This window comes from Xiphophorus maculatus, chromosome 14 (assembly GCF_002775205.1).
Source record: "Xiphophorus maculatus strain JP 163 A chromosome 14, X_maculatus-5.0-male, whole genome shotgun sequence".
Lineage (NCBI taxonomy): Eukaryota > Metazoa > Chordata > Actinopteri > Cyprinodontiformes > Poeciliidae > Xiphophorus > Xiphophorus maculatus.
In genome coordinates, this window is record NC_036456.1 from 26,292,353 (window position 1) to 26,309,813 (window position 17,461).

Genomic DNA, 17,461 nt, shown 5'->3' on the forward strand with positions numbered 1-17,461 from the left:
GCTCCCGTCGCCCCCCTCCAGCCCCAGACTCCCCTCCCATCTTCCCTCCTCCACCTCTGCTCCACCTCTCTCAGCTCCCGGAGAACCCCCACCCCTCCCCTCAGAAACAGGAGGAGGAGGGGGGCGCTGTAAAGTGAGCAGCAAGCGGCGTAAGAGGAGAGGAGGAGAGGCTCGTGCTGGAGCTGGCGCAGCGCCAGCGGCTGAGGCGGGAGGAGAAGCTGGGCTCCGTGCGGGACGTGCGCTCTCCTCATCCTTCTTGTGCTCCACAGACGGTCACCTGCGGCCGAAAACACGCAGCGCAGACTGGCGCAGAAAGTGGGTTTGCGCTGCTAGAGGGGGCGCCACAAGTTGGTGTGCTAAATCAATTAATCACATGATCAATTAAAATGAACTCAATAATTTATTGTTTTCTTTTTCCTGCTGAAAACTGGATGACAAACGTCTTCAGTCTGGTGTTTTGTCTCTGATCTGTTTTTGAAGCACAATTTGGTTTAAAAAACTTTATTTCTGTTGTTTTGTTTATTTATTTTATATATTTAAAATGTCTTCCAGTTCTGGTGCTAAATGTTCAGTAGACATTAAAGCTTCTTAATATGAGAATGTGTTCATAAATTATTATGCCACTGTTACTAATATATTACTTTAAAATGGTGTAAAACCAATATTATCGTTTATTTAAATCATTTCTGGGACAATTTATCATCCAGCAAAATTCATTATCATGACAGGCTACAGGGGGCGCCAAAACGATGGTGGAGTAACTATTTCTAGTCGTCATTTTCTGTATTTGACAGATGTTTGTGCATCGAAAACCCCCGTTTATGATCTGATTGCATAAACCTAAGAAAGTATTTAGCTGCATGGAGGCGCTACTTATTTTTCTTTTTGCCATGGAGTCGGTCTGAGTGAAACTTTCCTCCTTCAGTAAGTCGCATCCAGTGAACATATTAGGCTACATGGTTTAATAAACAGCTCAATACAGAATAAAGTGGAGCCGTTTATCACTCAGTAATCAGAGATAATTAAAAATAGAGTTTAATTTAGTTCATTTAAAATAGATACAGTCTTATTATTCAGGTGGAACAGCAGCATCGGGTATAAAAAAGTTCTTAGTGTTAGAAATAATACATTAAAAAAGAAAATTAACAATAACAAAAAGGCTTAATTTAGTTTATTTAAAACATATTCACTAGTCAAACAGCATGATATATATCTATAAAACTATTTGAAAAGAAGGTGGGTAAAACTATACATTTATTTATAAACTTTTGTCTTAGTTTGGAGTTAGCATAACTTAAACTCAATGTTTTGACCACTTTTTGCATAAATTTCCATGGGGGAACTGTGACAAACGGAGGGATTGACTGATGTAATTTGGCATCTGGAGTCTAGAGGGCCGCATAAAAAGCTTTGGTGTGCCGGATTTGGCCCCCGGGCCTCCAGTTTGACATGCGCGGCTTTAAAAAATACCTAATAATTACATTTTGTTATTTCCTTAAGGAAATGATTAAATAACTTGGGCTCAAAGCGCCACTCTAGCAAGAACCGCCAACGTCGACCCACACGGCTTTCCAGTGTCAAACTTGAGGTCCACGGGCCAAATTCAGCCCGTCATAGCAAGTTATGTGGTCACAGAAATAGAACTTCAAGATAACAGTTGTATACTTAATTATTATTTTATCAGAATATTGAACATAAGTAAGAACTGCCTGATAGCTACACATTAAGTTTAAGGAGTTAAAAGATGCCTCAGAGAAACTAATTAACCGAACTGTCAGGTTTGTGGACTGTTTGTAGGAGGAAGCTGGAGAACCCAGAGAGAACCCACATATGCACAGGAGACCATGCAGGGAAAAAACAGGCTGGGATTCAAACCCAAAACCTTCTTAGTGCAAAGAAATGGTGCTAAAACTGCTCCAATGTGCAAAATCAAACAATTAAATCCAATGTTTTGCATCGTTACCAATATATATTTGGTGTTTATCTGCTATATTTCCACAACCAAATGGTTTGGATGCCTTAGAAAAAAAAACTCCACCAATAATAAACTGAATCTTAATCCATGACTCCTAATTGATACATTTTCACCTCAAATCTTTCTAGAGAACATTACAATTTAAGGTGAGTGTTTTGGTAAGCTGTCTATGATTGTAACTTTATTAAAGGAATATGTTGGGACTTTGCTAAAATAAATAAATAAAAGTCTGTCCCAGTTGGGTCACTGGGAGCCTTGGGATGGCACACCAAAACCAAAACCAATAAAATAACTTCTACTTTTCTTTGAATATACTGCAAAGGTTAAATATAAAATTTAGATCAAAATTAAAGAAAAAAATATGATTTTTAACAGTAAATTCACATTTCCAAATGTCAAGAATCAGTCGATATATATTAAAATAAAAACCGTGGCTGTTAATTTTTGACCTATAATACTTGAGCTACGTATCTTTTGAGGATAGCAACATAAATAAATAACTAAATAGATAAATAACTAATTAACTTTTCTTGAATTTATGCAGAAAATATTTTGTGGTTATTATAAAAGTTCCAGAAAATGTATAGGATTTATAGGGGTGGGTGATGGGCCCCAGGTTCCCCCCACTTGGAGACAGCACTGAACTTTGGTCAAATTGTTATTAATAAATTCTTATAATTAACAGTTAAACACTGACAGTAGTTAGTTTTAAACACTTCGAACATCTCAGGTTGCTCTTTTCTTTCTCTTCTTCACTTCATCACATCTCAAATCTGTCTGAATGATTTATACCTGCATTATTTCTGCTAAATAAAACGATTTTTACTCTTTTTAATTTTTTTTCCACAAAAAGCTTAATATATCACCAGAAACTTGAACCTGGGTGTTTTGTCTTCCTTTCTGTGAATCTGCTGATGAAGCAGATCTCTGCATCTCTTTTTCCAACAGCCGCTCAGATGATTCGTTTTAAGATTATTTCTTATAAATTAACTTATAACTTGTGTAGAATTGTTTTTTCCCTGCTTTATTCTTCCTGCTTCATTTTTTCCTCCCCAGAAGAAAGGAAGAACCTCACCGGGGTTTCCTCCTTTTCCTCCTTTGCCTCAAGTCTTTTCTTCATTTCGGCGCTCAGTCAGCAGCTCAGCGCTGCCGCCTAGCGGACATTAAGCTCACTGCAGTCACTCTGAAGAGTCATTTTTATCTTATGGAGAGATTATTTAAAGTTTTCCATCAGCTTTATAGTTTATTCTCATTCGTCTCTCTGAGCCTTCAAACAGCTTCTTCTGCATTTTGGTCCCTTAATGAGATCAAATTCTCTTATTTCTGACGTCTGGTTTAAATAAATGAATGAAAGTAGGTCATAGACTCTGCTTTTATTGTGACAAGACACAACAAAGAGGAAGTACAACTTATGTCAGGGGTCACAGAAATGTCTGGTATTGTGCAAAAGTCCAGGGTCTTCCCTTATTTACGTTTAATTTCCACCCAGACGCCATTATGTTTTAAATATATCGTTATCAGTAATTCTCTTTCCGTGGTTTTCTATTATATTTTATATAACACACATGTTATGATACGTGATATAAAAGTATATATGATATATTTGTATAACTGTGTCTATTAAAAGTATTCACCTCCTTGAATGTTTATCGCTTTTAAAAAGCCATAATGATCAACAAAATGTGGCTTTTTTGACAAGAAAATAATAAAAAGAAACATTTTAAAGTCAAAGTGAAAACTGATTTCTACAAAATAATGACAAATAAAACTCTGCCACCTAAATAATTACATAAATATTCATCCCTTTGATCATGTTTCTGACTAAACTGTTATATTTCTGTCAGGTTCAGGTGTGAACAGCCATTTTCTAGTCCTGCCAAGAGTTCACCATCAGATTGAGGTTTGGGCTTTGACTGGGCCACTCCAGAACTGTCTACAAATGCTGCAAAAAACACAAAATCTTAACTTTTCCTCAAGATATGGAACTTGTTTAAGCCAATAATGCCTTAATATTGATTATAGCGAATCGATATTAAGGACTTATTGACTTATAACAAGCTCCTATTGTTCACAGTGTCAGATTTTCTCAAAGTTTCCACAGCAGGGGTCCAAACTTTTTGCCCTTGAGGCCAAACTGGCAAATTTAAACTACTAATGGGCTACAAAATTAATTAAATTAGAAATGCAAAAATTAATTTATTGTAATTTTCTTGTACATTTTCATGAAATCCGTCTGTTATTAAAAATCTAAAACACAAAAATGGCTTTGTATTGTTGCATTAATTCAAGAAAAACAAACAATTCCCAATTTTTTGGGCTCATGAATTGTTTTCTATTTTGGGCAAATTATTTTTCTCTCTCTTGAACCAGGGGCCAAACAAAATCATTTCAAGGTCCACAAATGACCCGCGGGCCACACTTTCACCACCCCAGGTCTACTGTATTTGTAAAAATCAATGCACTAAATACGTTGTTTGCTTGTTTTAGTTTTATGAGTCTTTAAAACTCCATATTTGCCTTTTTTGAGTTAAATTTTATCTAAAGACACAAAGGACGTTCAGAGAAAGTTTAGGAAAAGAACCAAATCTTTTTAGCCATTTCTGTAAAAGAGGTCAGACTTTCTTCTGGATTCTTGAGATTTTCCAAATGCATTTAAAAAATAATTTTCTGCTTTCCTGCTCATTTTCCACCCATTTAACTATTAAAAGTAACGTGTTTATGTTTGTCAGACTTAAACTAGTAATGATTCACATAAACAAAAGAATCTTAAAAACTCAAACATTAAACCAGAAGTTTGTAAACACATACTGGACAAGACGGCAAAGATCCAGTTTTAGATCTTTAGATATGGCTTGTCCTAATTTATTTTATTGACTCTAGAAAAATACGAAACACATCGGATGGACTGGAAATATGATTCCAACTCTTCTTTCGTCGACTTTACTTCTTTTTTAGTTTAATGTATAAAGAAATAAAGTGAAAAAGGAGGCAAAGTCCAAAGAAAACTGCAAACGACCATGAAAGCTTTTCACCAAGATCACAAAAAGATTAGGTTTAATGAGACAGTTAGCATTTTAAATGTGTTGACCTGATGAGTCGAACAGGTCAGCTGTTTTTAAATCCAGTTTACTTCATACAGATTTTATAAATCTGTATGATTCATAAATACTTATATTATGTCAACTGGAATCAATGCTATGACCAACGACACGCCTAGAAATCTGAGTTTCATCTGTTTTAACATCTGACTCAACATCTGTCATCTTTCTACAGAAGTTTAGCTCAAGTTTAAGTTTCAGTATTTAGTCACACCCGACATATTTAGTACGTTTTAAACCGACCAGGGTTTGTTTTTTGGACTTCATGAGCCACCGTTGCTATGCTATTGCTAATACTGCATTTATTGATTGTAAAAAATCATCAGTTTTCTCTTTTCTTTTCTCTCTACTAATGAATAAAATCAACTTTAGCAAAAATAAATAAATACTGGATTTCAATAATTTAGCTTTCCTAGTTACTAAATAAATATATTTAAGGGATTCAACCCAAGAAAAAATACATGCAAACTTTGTGTTTTCAGTAAGTTTACATATGATGTACTGGGGCTGGACAATAACTCAACAAGATTATATGTCCTGATAGACACGTGATCAATATCTATAGATAATGTGTCTCATAGAATTTTCAATATTCAGTATGAAGAATATTTACTGAACCCAGACCCAGAACCGCACAGCATTCTGGGATATGTAGGCAGAGGAATGACTTTAGCCGCTCAACCTCTCACAGATAGCTAAGCTGGGTTGGTGGAATCAACTCACTCACTAATTCTGCGGTTACCTAGCAACTCACTAATTCTGCGGTTACCTAGCAACAACCTGTTGAGTAACTGGCACAGCAGCAGTTTCAGGTTTTGCCTCATAACTGCTAATGAATAAAAAACAACAGCGGATTGAAAACTGTGGATAAAACAGGAAAGGCCACGCCACCAGTTTGATAATATTTCAGATATTTAAATAAAAAAAATAATCAATAATTATTGATACCAACTGATATGAAATGTTTTTATTGTGACATGTTTTTCAGCCATCTTGTCCAGTAATATGCTGCACCATCAAAAGTCACTCATTACAACACTGACGTAATTTAAAACCTAAAAATGCTTCAATAGGCTTCAATAAAAAGAAACTCCATCGCTCACTTTTTCCAGAATGTGTAAATATTTTAAGGTCTACAGTACTGTGTCAGTGTTTAAAAGAAATGAATATTAAAATATATTTGACCTCCAGTTTGGTAGATCTGTCTTGAAAACAGAGTATAAGCAGGTTTATTTTTTTGATCCACAATGTGGGGTTCCTCAAGGCGATGTTTTTGGGACGCTTCTTTTGTTGCAGTATAAAAGTATACGCCAATGGAAAGATCATTAATAAACTTCACTTTTATGCAGATGACATTCACCTGTACTGGTGCGTTGTTATTTTTTTAAACAACGTGGCGGGGACATTTCTTTTCATACAACGCCTGAGTCTAAGGGAATAAACTGAAGAATTATGACGAGTCAAACGCAGCTCTGATTCAAAGCTGATTCACGGCCTGCTGCCGGTTTGAGGATGAGATAATGGCAGCTGGTGCCAAACATCTGATTTAAACAGTTCCTGTAAAATCACACGACCAAACAATCCCTGCTCCTGCTCAGAGGTCGTGACCTGTAGCAGCCTGTTAACACGGTTATGTGTGTAACTTAGATAATTACTGCTTTGTGTCGCCATGTAAGCTACAGGCTTATCTTTACATTCCACATCTATGTCCATCTAAGCTTTTAACACCTGCAGCGCATTCGCTCCACTTGGTGGACTGACTGGAGGAGGTGTGCATGTGAAAGATGATGTGGCGCTGCTGCTGCTGCTGAACACATTTTCAATTTCCTCTGACCCGGGAGCAACCTTTCACAGCCAGGGTGTTTAGTTTGGGCTTTAGAGGGCTTAGGGGGACACAGGAAGTGAACAGGGGGCACATCAACAGCGAGGAGGAAGTTGAATGAGGTACAACCCGGTTCGTTTCATCGCTTCAACATGATTCATTTAAATTTTTAGCATTTTTCATAAATATTTTTACATAAAGGGACAGTGAATGTATCTTTAATTATTTAATTTATTGTTTATTTAATATAATTTACATTTATTAACATTTTATTTAGCTTAATTCATTTTAATTTATTGAAGCCTTCGTGTTAAAATACCTTAGAGAAGGACTAACTACTAGTTCAAATTCAATTAAAAAATACTTTACTGATCCCAGAGGGAAATTAAATGTTGTAACTCATTAATTTAAAGTTTTAAAAGATTAATAAAGTGACATCTGAGGGCAAATAATTTATTCTGATACTTTTCAGATTTTTGCTCGTAGTAAAAAAAAAGTGAAGTTTATGCAGGTTTTGGTTAGGGCTGGATGATATAAGCGTTTCACATCAGTATTATTATTATTATTATTATATTATTGGTTAGATTTTTGTTTTAAATATCTGAAATATTGCCAAACCGGTGGCGTGGCCTCTTCTGTTTCATCCACAGTTTTCAGTCCACTGCATTGTTTTTTATTCATTAGCCGTTTTGAGCCAAAACCTGAAACTGCTGCTGCGCCAGTTACTCCACAGGTTGTTCCCAGGTGACCAAAGAGTGAGAGAGTCAGTTGACCTAGGGCAGGGGTGTCAAACTCCAGTCCTCAAGGGCCGGTGTCCTCCAACTTTTAGATGTGCCTCTGCTGCACCACACCTGAATAGAATAATTAGGTCATTAGCAAGGCTGGGAGAACTGATCTACACAAGGAGGAGGTAATTAAGCCATTTCATTCCAGTGTTTTGTACCTGTGGCACATCTAAAAGCTGTAGGACAGCGGCCCTCGAGGACTGGAGTTTGACACCTGTGACCTAGGGTTTTGTTTTTTTGGTTGTTTTTGTTTTTAAGCTTTTCAAACTTCAGTTTTTACCATGACAACACCGGCTTTGTTTTGTTTTGAAAATAAATAAAGTGTTAAACAAACAACAACAAAAACATAAAGGATATAATTCAGTCTGATCTCCAAGATCTACATATTTTCTGAAGGTCGAGAAGATATACCACACATGCAGTTTTACATAAAAATTTTACTCAAATGTTGCAGCAATATTTACTCTCCTGTTATGCTATGCAGACACTCTGTTTGCACTGATGAAAATTTACTCACCTTTGAAAGCTCTAACATATGGCAGCCTAACGTACTTTCAAATTTAAATTCAAATTTAATTTGAATTTTAAATTCAAACTTTAACCAAAAATACTTGATTGATCCCAAAGGAAAAATTAAACACTCCTTTCCAACTCCTCTGGGATTTGGCTTCAGTTGTGGTATTATTTCAGCTTTCCCAATGTTAATCAGCTGTTCCCTGTTGTAAACTACCCCGTTGCTATGGTTACGCACTATAACAAAGTATGAAAAATATTGCCAAAAAATCACAGTATCCAAAACAAGAAGGAACGGTTGTCCAAAAAGAAAAACATATCCATGAAAAATAGAGATAAATAAACATTCTTTAGTTGTGCAAAAACTTAAAACAAGATTGTGATGTCATAGAAAACAATTCACTTTCCCCAAATAAAGAAAATTTGCTTTCGTTCCTCACATTTAGACTTTTACAACACATTTCTGAGCTGCCAAAATACATGGGGGAGATAAGAAAAACCACAAAGTTGGTGTTTTAAACAGTCAGATTTAATAGCTAAACTATTCCAAACAGGTTCTGACTGAGTAAAATATAGATAATAAAAATGTAATGTAACCTCTATTAACAAAATTGTAGCTGCACGGCCCAGCAGGGCGGCTGGGTAAACTGTCAGGATGGAGAAGAGCAGCAAGAAAACAACAGGAAAGCCACCGTGACGAGGAAACAGCTGTTACAGATGTGGCTGATGGCTCATTTTTAACTGCAAGACGAAGGTTTTCAAAGTTGTTTTGGATCTTTTATGATTTCATCTGGTTACGATCTGCGTCCTGCGTTGTTCTCAACAACAGAAAAGGTTTAAAAAGCAGAATATCGAGCGCTGGTGGGTTCAGCTAACCAAAACGTTCACACGAGGTCAAGCAGCAGTCTGGTTTTGATTATCACCATTAATTAAATTGATCTCTAAATTGATGTAATTTATGAAGTCCTTTTCATCTGTGGAAGGTGGAGGCCGAACTCGGGACACATTTCGGGGTTAAATTTGGTGAGAAGAGGAAAACAGTGTGTGGTGTGTGTCGTGTCCTCAGGGCTGCGGGTCAGTGACTAAATGTGGTTAAACAGCTCAAGATTTCATGCAGATTCCTTGAACTAATTAAGAACAAAGCTGCCCAGCTCTCTGCCAAATTTTCTGGATAGGGACTTGTGGGAAGACTTCCGAATGAAACAAGGATGTGGGTTTTTTATCCAATTCCTCAAGGTTACTGTGTGACAATTTAGCTGGTCCTCATCAGACTTTGTATGGTTTTATTTATGGAAGAGTCAGCATTACTTACATCTAAAACAGTTTGCTAGTGTAACTCTTTATTTTTACTACGAGCTGTATAATCTTCAACAGCTGCTCTGCTTCCTCGGTGTTTGTGGTTCAAACTGTAATCCTCATAACTTTGAGGTAAAATGATACTTTCACAGGATATTTGGCTAAACAACAGAAAAATGTAGAAACTGATCAAACTGCTTTTATTTCAAAACAAAATCAACAATCATCTATTCTGTCTAAAGACTCTGACTGTATGTTTCATAGTGCCATCTAAACAACATTGAAATTTATCTACAGAGTAATGCTAACGTTTAGCCTAGCCATCACCTCCCTACACAATCCTGCTTGATTCTCATCGGCCTCTCTTCTCCGGCTGGGATTTCTCCCATTGAGCTTGATTTCTAAAGAACGATGGCTTCGATTTTCTGCTGTTTTAGGTGGTGGAGGAAGTGAACCAAGATATTGCTGTTCAGTTTTAAGAAATAAAATGTTTATTTTCTTATTTTAAAAATTTTTATTAAATTATTAGTTTATTTGCATTTTTTCTGTATTTTTAATATTGTGTAAAATTTAACCATTTAAATGGTTAAATAAAAATCTGACAATTTTTCAAATCTGATTAATCGTCAGAATAATTGATTACTAAAATAAATGTTCGTTTCAGCTACAACAGAGTTTTAGGGCCAGGCTAAAAAATTTATAAAAAAATACAATCCTGAGAATAAAGACTTTCAAGAATAAAATGGAAATTATATGTGAAAAATGTAGAATTTATGAGAATAAAGTCATAATATTACAACCTAATCTGGTGAAATTACAACTTTATTCTTGTGAAATTGACTTTGTTCTTGTAATAATATGACTTTCGTTTCATACTATTTTGACTTTAATCTCATACAACTTTATTCTTGTAATCTTATTTATTTATTTGTTCATATTAATCATATTAATAATTGTTCTCATTGTGTAATCTAAGGGTTTTTAAATATCTGGGTAAGAAAGTGATTTAATTGCATTCAAACAATTAATCCTGTTCTATTCACTAATCAGAATAAATAAAGGGAAATGTGTATTTTTGAGAAGGTTGTGAAACCTTAAACCTTAACAGCTTATATAAACTGTTTTAATATTACAGCTTAAAAACACCTGTCACTTAAATTTGAAATAATTTTCCCATTAATCATTAAACAACACAGCCAATGAAACCAGAACTTGAATCAAACTGAGAGACCAATAAAGAAAACTTTATTTTCAAATTAATTTGTTTTTGCAGAGTTTTGAGCCAACTCATTCATATCAGTGCAGCAAATGTTTTCGGGAAACTTTTATTTTTTTGATTTAAAATAGGGACAACTCGATGCAGCCCAAAGCTAAATACTCATTATTTGTGAGCAACCACTGGCTCCATCTGATTTCTGACTCATTTAACTATTTTCCCCTCGTTTTGGACGGCGTGTGTCACTAAAAACTTCACAGCGAAGCATCATGCTACTGCTGGAACGAAGGATGGTTCAGATTAGGAAAACATCTTTTTGGTAGACGGACTTAATCCCGACTGTCACACGTCTGATGACGCAGCAAAACGGAGGGATTAAAGCAGCGCCTGACAAATAAGGCCTCACACGGAAAAGGAGCCGAGGGAGAAGGGAAGTAAAGGAGACAAAGAGCGCAAAATAAATGATGAGCGACAAAAACGAATGTGGAGGAAACTGTGACGCCATGGACAAGACAGAAACACACCAGGCGTCTCTAACGTTAACTATATGAAAAACAAGACAAAAATGAGGCTAAATAAGTAAAAGTTTTGTCTGTTTTCCTTTAAAAGCATAAATTGTTCCACTTAAACGTTATATTCTCTGTATTTTTTCACTTTTGTGCCACTTTTATTTAAAAAACCAAAAATGTTATTCAAGTCTAATCAGGTACTGAGAAACTGATCAAATTAATCATTTAATATTTAAAAATGACATCACAAGATGAACCAAAATATTAAGTTAGGTGGAAATTTTTGATAAAGATCAAAATGATAATAATTCATATGAGAAACAAAACATAACAAAATAGGGCAAAAGAAAAATTTTCCAAATCAGTTTATTTCAATAAAAAACTTAAACTTTAAACAAAACCTGCAGGTGTGTTTCTGTGTCTGGTGAGTTTTTGGTTAAAACATGTTTGTTTTTAATTCAGTGGGTAGAAAATCTAGAAATTTTACTCAAGTAAAAGTAGAAATACTTTATAATAAAATTATTCAAGTAAAAGTAAAAAGTACAGTATAGTAAAAATACTTCTAAAAGTCAATTTTCCCAAAATATTTACTCAAGTAAATGTAATTGAGTAAATGTAACTAGTTACTTTCCAACTCTGCTTCCATGGTGTTTTATTTTATTCATTAATTATACCTAAGTATTTATAATATTTCATATCTAATAATTTGTCATTATCAATTCAAACAAAAATCCCCAAAGTTTAACACTTTGAATGAAAGACAATATTTTTAAGAGTAAAAAACAAAACATCATATAAAACATCTGGATAACATTTTAAAATGTATACATTTAAAATGTTTTGCTTTAAACTCAACACCGTTTTGCTGACAGCCACAATAATTAAAACTAACAACAGAGTAAGGCATTGAAATATTTTTTTTTCTTTTTCTTACTGAAATAAAAACTATATTTTTGTTTTAAAAACATTACTTTATTAGGTTATATGTCTGGGAACATTTTTTGCATCCCAGCTGACAGAAACTGACTCAATAAAAATTATTTACAGCCACAGAGAGAAGACTCCGACTAGCTAACAGTTAGCTGCTAACATTAGCAACATCTACAGCTTCCTATTCTCAGTAAACAAAACAGAAAATATACTTTTTGGCGTTTTTCAAAATTCTGAACTAAATTTCTAGCTAAAATATTATAAATATAAATTATGTTTGGAGGCATTTTTTGCTTCCTAGATGTCAGAGACTGAAGAAATTGAGCCACTGAGCGAACAGTGCAATTAGCTAACAGTTAGCCGCTAACAGTTAGCCGCTAACAATGCTAACGTTCGCATCCAGTTGGAGCTTCCTGTCTTCACAAAAATAAATGACCTTGTGTATTTAAGAATGCTGGACTGCGTTTGATCCTCTCTAGTTCAAATATGATCATATATATTCTACCTATATGCTGAACAAATAACCAAACAAAACAACTTTGGATGCATTAAACATTTTTTGTAATATTATTAAACATACAGTGCTGTCCCAGTGTCAAAAATTCTTAAAGAAACATCTGTTGTACAAGAGGTGTAGAAAAGACAGTTTTTAGTTCAGCATGTTCCTTTTTGTCTATATTTACTTTTGGTCTTATTTTGTGACTTTGCGGATTTTGGGGGCTTGTTTTGAATTACAAACAACTGCTGGAGCTCTGCTTGATCACCGTCCCAATCAGGTGGCAAACCTGCTGCTAATCAGTGACATATCGTTTAAAAAATCCCAGTTTTCGAGGCGTCCGCTCTCCCGCTGACGTTCACACAGCCCGGTGCCGACGAGACGAAACGCACATCACAAAGCTATTAGTCTGCGCTGCAGGAGAGAGACGGGAGGGGGGCTGCAGCGTAAGTGTGTCTGTTTGTCAAACAACGCGTTTCTCACAACCATCATGAGTTACACATGTACTGCGCTCCTCTGCACAGAGACACACTGTTGTTAATCAGGGCTTTATAGCTAACACATGTAGCACCAGTTGGCCATGATGACATACAGCCTCTGGCTTGAAAACATGGTTCATTAGGTCAGGGTGTGTGTGTGTGTGTGTGTGTGTGTGTTCACACCGTTCATGCTAAAGTGTTTGTGTTTATCTGAATGAATCATTTGTGAGCACCGAGGATATAATAGAGAGTTTGTATGTAACTTTACCATGATTACCTTTGTGAGTAGAGAAACGAACCGGGTTACTAATCTGCGTGAGCGTTTGTTTTTCCCCGCATGTTGTAAGTCATCACCGCGTCCGTCTCTTTTTTTATCGTTTGTTTCCTGAGTCTCGTCATCAGTGGTGGGAAAAGTTCAAGTTCAGAGCTTTAGAGCTGTTGTTCTGACTAAGACAAGATGCTATTCTAGTATAAACTGGGATTAATCTGACTTTTTTTTTTTTTTTTTTAAAGCGATGTTTACAGCAAAAATTCAAATCAGTTTTATTGTGAAAATCCAACCTCCACGGAGCCGTAGATCAGAAATTGTCTGAGTGGTTTTGGTTTGCAGCCAGATGAGACGTTTGAGGTGGAGAATGGGAATAAATCTGTCTGGGGTTTTACTCTAGCATAGATCTGAAGCTACCATGACAACAAGCAGTTGTTATGCTGTCCAAAGTGCGGCGCGGGGGCCGTTTGTGGCACCAGAACTGATTTTCCTTTTGTGGCCCCTAAAACAGAAATCAAATAGGGTTCATATCATTGTTTTAATGGAAAATGTTACAAAGTGTTTATCCTTTAATAACAGTATATATTTTTTCTTTTTAAAAATTTTAATAACTAAATATAAACTATATTTGTTTCTTTTAATAAAACGAGTAAACAACTGTTTTTAAATGTTGGTTCTACATTAATTTACAGATTATTTTGCCACAGAATAATTATTTAATTTACCTAAAATGTTACATGTGTTTATTGTTTATCAGGTAAAAAAAAATGCACACAGTATTTCAGGCTTTTTTATTTTATAAAAATACTAGTGACTCATATTTTTATAATTTTATTGTATTTTGACATTATTCTCATATTATTTGGACCTTTTCTTTTTATTTTCTAACTTTATTTTGTACAATTTCAAATATATTCCAGTATTATTTCTACTTCATTCTGATGTTATTTTGAATTCATTCTCATAATTAAATGTTTTGATTTTCTTAGCGCGGCCCTGGTTGTAATTTTTAACTTTATGAAAACAAAAAGCAAGAGAAAATAATTAAAATCACCTTTAAAACAACTGGAAAATAAAAATACCTGCAAGTTTTATCCTTTACATTCTGCACAAGTCAAAGACTTTGAACTTTTAAAATGTCCCATTAAATCCTAATGCCGGGAACTTTTAAAGTTACAAGACAATAACTGCAGAGGAATTCACCCACTGAGACATAATGGGTTTTACATTCGACGCTCCGCTGAGATATTTCTAAACACAGCTGCTCTACGAACAGAAACGAGCATCGGCGCCGGTTCGCCGCTAAAACAACCAGCAAAATAACGACAGAAAAAAAAAAGAAATTCATTGTGTACACCATCGCTGCTCATTTCCCAGAAGTCATAGCAGTGATCTGTTAGTCAGTTTCCCTGCTGGACGTCTCGTACGTACACACACATTCACAAAAAGAAATTCCCAGAGGTCTGCGTTGAATCAGATCAGAAAACGGGAATTACAGCAACGCCAGCCGACACTTTAATGTTTTTTCTGCTCACCGTGGAGAACTGTGACATAACGCATTCCTCAGCCTTTATCCTAAACCAAATCCCGACCGCACAGTCCAGCCAAAACGGTCCAAAAAAATGTCCTCAAAGACGGACTAACGAGCAAAACGTCGCTAAAACCCGGAGAGATCGGACTCAAACGTGGTCCAAATAAAGAAAAAAAGGAACGAACAGCTGGCAGAGCTTCACACAGAAATAAACGCACAGTAGTCGTCTTTGCTTTACGAATAAAAAAAGCAACAAATTTCTGGTCAGGCCGCAGATCTTTTGGGGGGAGTATTAGTAAAACACATTTTGGATGAAAAGTGAAAGAGATGAACAGAAAAGTCCAGATGATTGGAACCACAGGCATCCAGAGGGAAACAGATGGATAAATTATCCAGTCAAACATGATACGCATGGGACGGGTCCAGCTTTAAATCAACTTACTTTAATAAATATTTTCTGGTGGGTTTGTTTACTGGTTAGCCACAATCCAAGTTGGAGAGAAAAGCGTCTCTCAGTAGCTCAGGATGTAATCTTAATTTACTGTAAACTGCTGGAATAAGTGCTGACCCAGATCATGTCCATTAGGTCAACATGTCCAGAATGGTGATTTTGAAGACATGTTTTTATTTTGTTTATTTTGGAGACATGTTCTTAAGAAAAGTTGTGCTAATATGTTTGAGTTTTAAGTGAAGTTCTTCTTTGTGTTGGTTTATAACAAAAAGGCTTCAGAAAAATTACAGGGAAGGAAACTCAAGCAAAGAGGTGAGTTTGTGTTTATTTAACCTTTGACCCCCTGAGGTTCATCAGTAACCAGGAGACTGGGGAAAGTGTGTGTGCTGTCTCATCTGTCTTCATTAGACTACTGTGTGTGTTATAAAGCGTTTTGTTCTGGAACCCACCTTTCTACCAAAGGTCCACCAAGTCGGGTCTCCTCCTCTGGTGCTGCTGGTCGCACCGAAAGAACATGGCCGCCCTTAAAGAAACAAACACAAAACATTTATTTACTTTAATTAATCTGCGCAACAATCTCAGGCAAAATAATCTGCCTGAGATTATTTTGCCGGGATTTGAACTGGCCCGGTTCAAATCCAGCTGCATTTGCTTCAGTCCCAGTCAGGCTCATGTCCCGTCCCAGGAGATCACTGGGATCCAAACTTCAGAAACTATTAGACTTTAGAAACAGTTTAGAAATCAACCAGAATCCAAACGGAGATCAACTGGAAACAAACTGGTAACCAGTCAGACACCAACTGGTAACCCACTGGTAACCAGTCAGACACCAACTGGAAACCCACTGGTAACCAGTCAGACACCAACTGGAAACCCACTGGTAACCCACTGGTAACCAATAAAACACCAACTGGTAACCAGTCAGAAACCATCCAGTTTGACTGCTGATCCAAATATATTCAGTTTGTTGCTGATTTCATCTGAAACATCAGCAACATCCTTAGTAACCTTAGAAACAAGACAATTTTCATCCATCCATCAGTTTTTGCCTCAAACCTCCTGAGATGAACCTGATCTAGTTGTTGTACATCTATCCACCTGCTCCTCTCTGTTTGAATGAAGCAAAGATAACAGCCTGATATCTGATTGTTTCAGCCTCTCAGCCTGACGGTATGCAAAGGAGAATCAAACCAGGAAGTGATGGAGATGCTTTGAGTTTTGTTGACATGAACAGGTGCAGGATGAGCTGGATGCAGAACAAAGCTTATCTTCTGTTTTGGTACAAAGCTCTGATGTGAAACACCTGAAGTAAAACAGCAGCAAACACCAGGCAACAAACGCTCAGGTCACAGGAGACCAAGATTAAACTTTATCAACAACTTTCAAAACACAATATGGAGCCAAACACCTCTACAAATCACCTGTTCAGAAACCAACCAGAAACCAACTGAACTCTAATCAGGAAACTACCGGAATCCAACCAGAATCCAACCGGAATCCAACCAGAATCCAACCGGAAACCAACCAGAATCCAACCGGAAACCAATACAGAATCCAACCGGAATCCAACCAGAATCCAACCGGAAACCAACCAGAATCCAACCGGAAACCAACCAGAATCCAACCGGAATCCAACCTGAATCCAACCGGAATCCAACCGGAATCCAACCGGAAACCAACCAGAATCCAACCGAAAACCAACCAGAATCCAACCGGAAACCAACCAGAATCCAACCGGAAACCAACCAGAATCCAACCGAAAACCAACCAGAATCCAACCGGAAACCAACCGAAAACCAACCAGAAACCAACCGGAAACCAACCAGAATCCAACCGGAAACCAACCAGAATCCAACCGGAAACCAACCAGAATCCAACCGGAAACCAACCAGAATCCAATCCTGAAACCTACTAAACCACATGATTTAGTTGATGGAACATGGCGGTGGCAGCATCATCCACAGGATGACAGGTAAACAGAACCAGGGACAATTAGCTCAAAGCATTGTGTATTAAAATGGCCTAGTCAAAATCCAAACCCAAATCCAATAGAAAGTCTTGAGAACAGACTGAGCTTGAGGTAGAAAGTTGT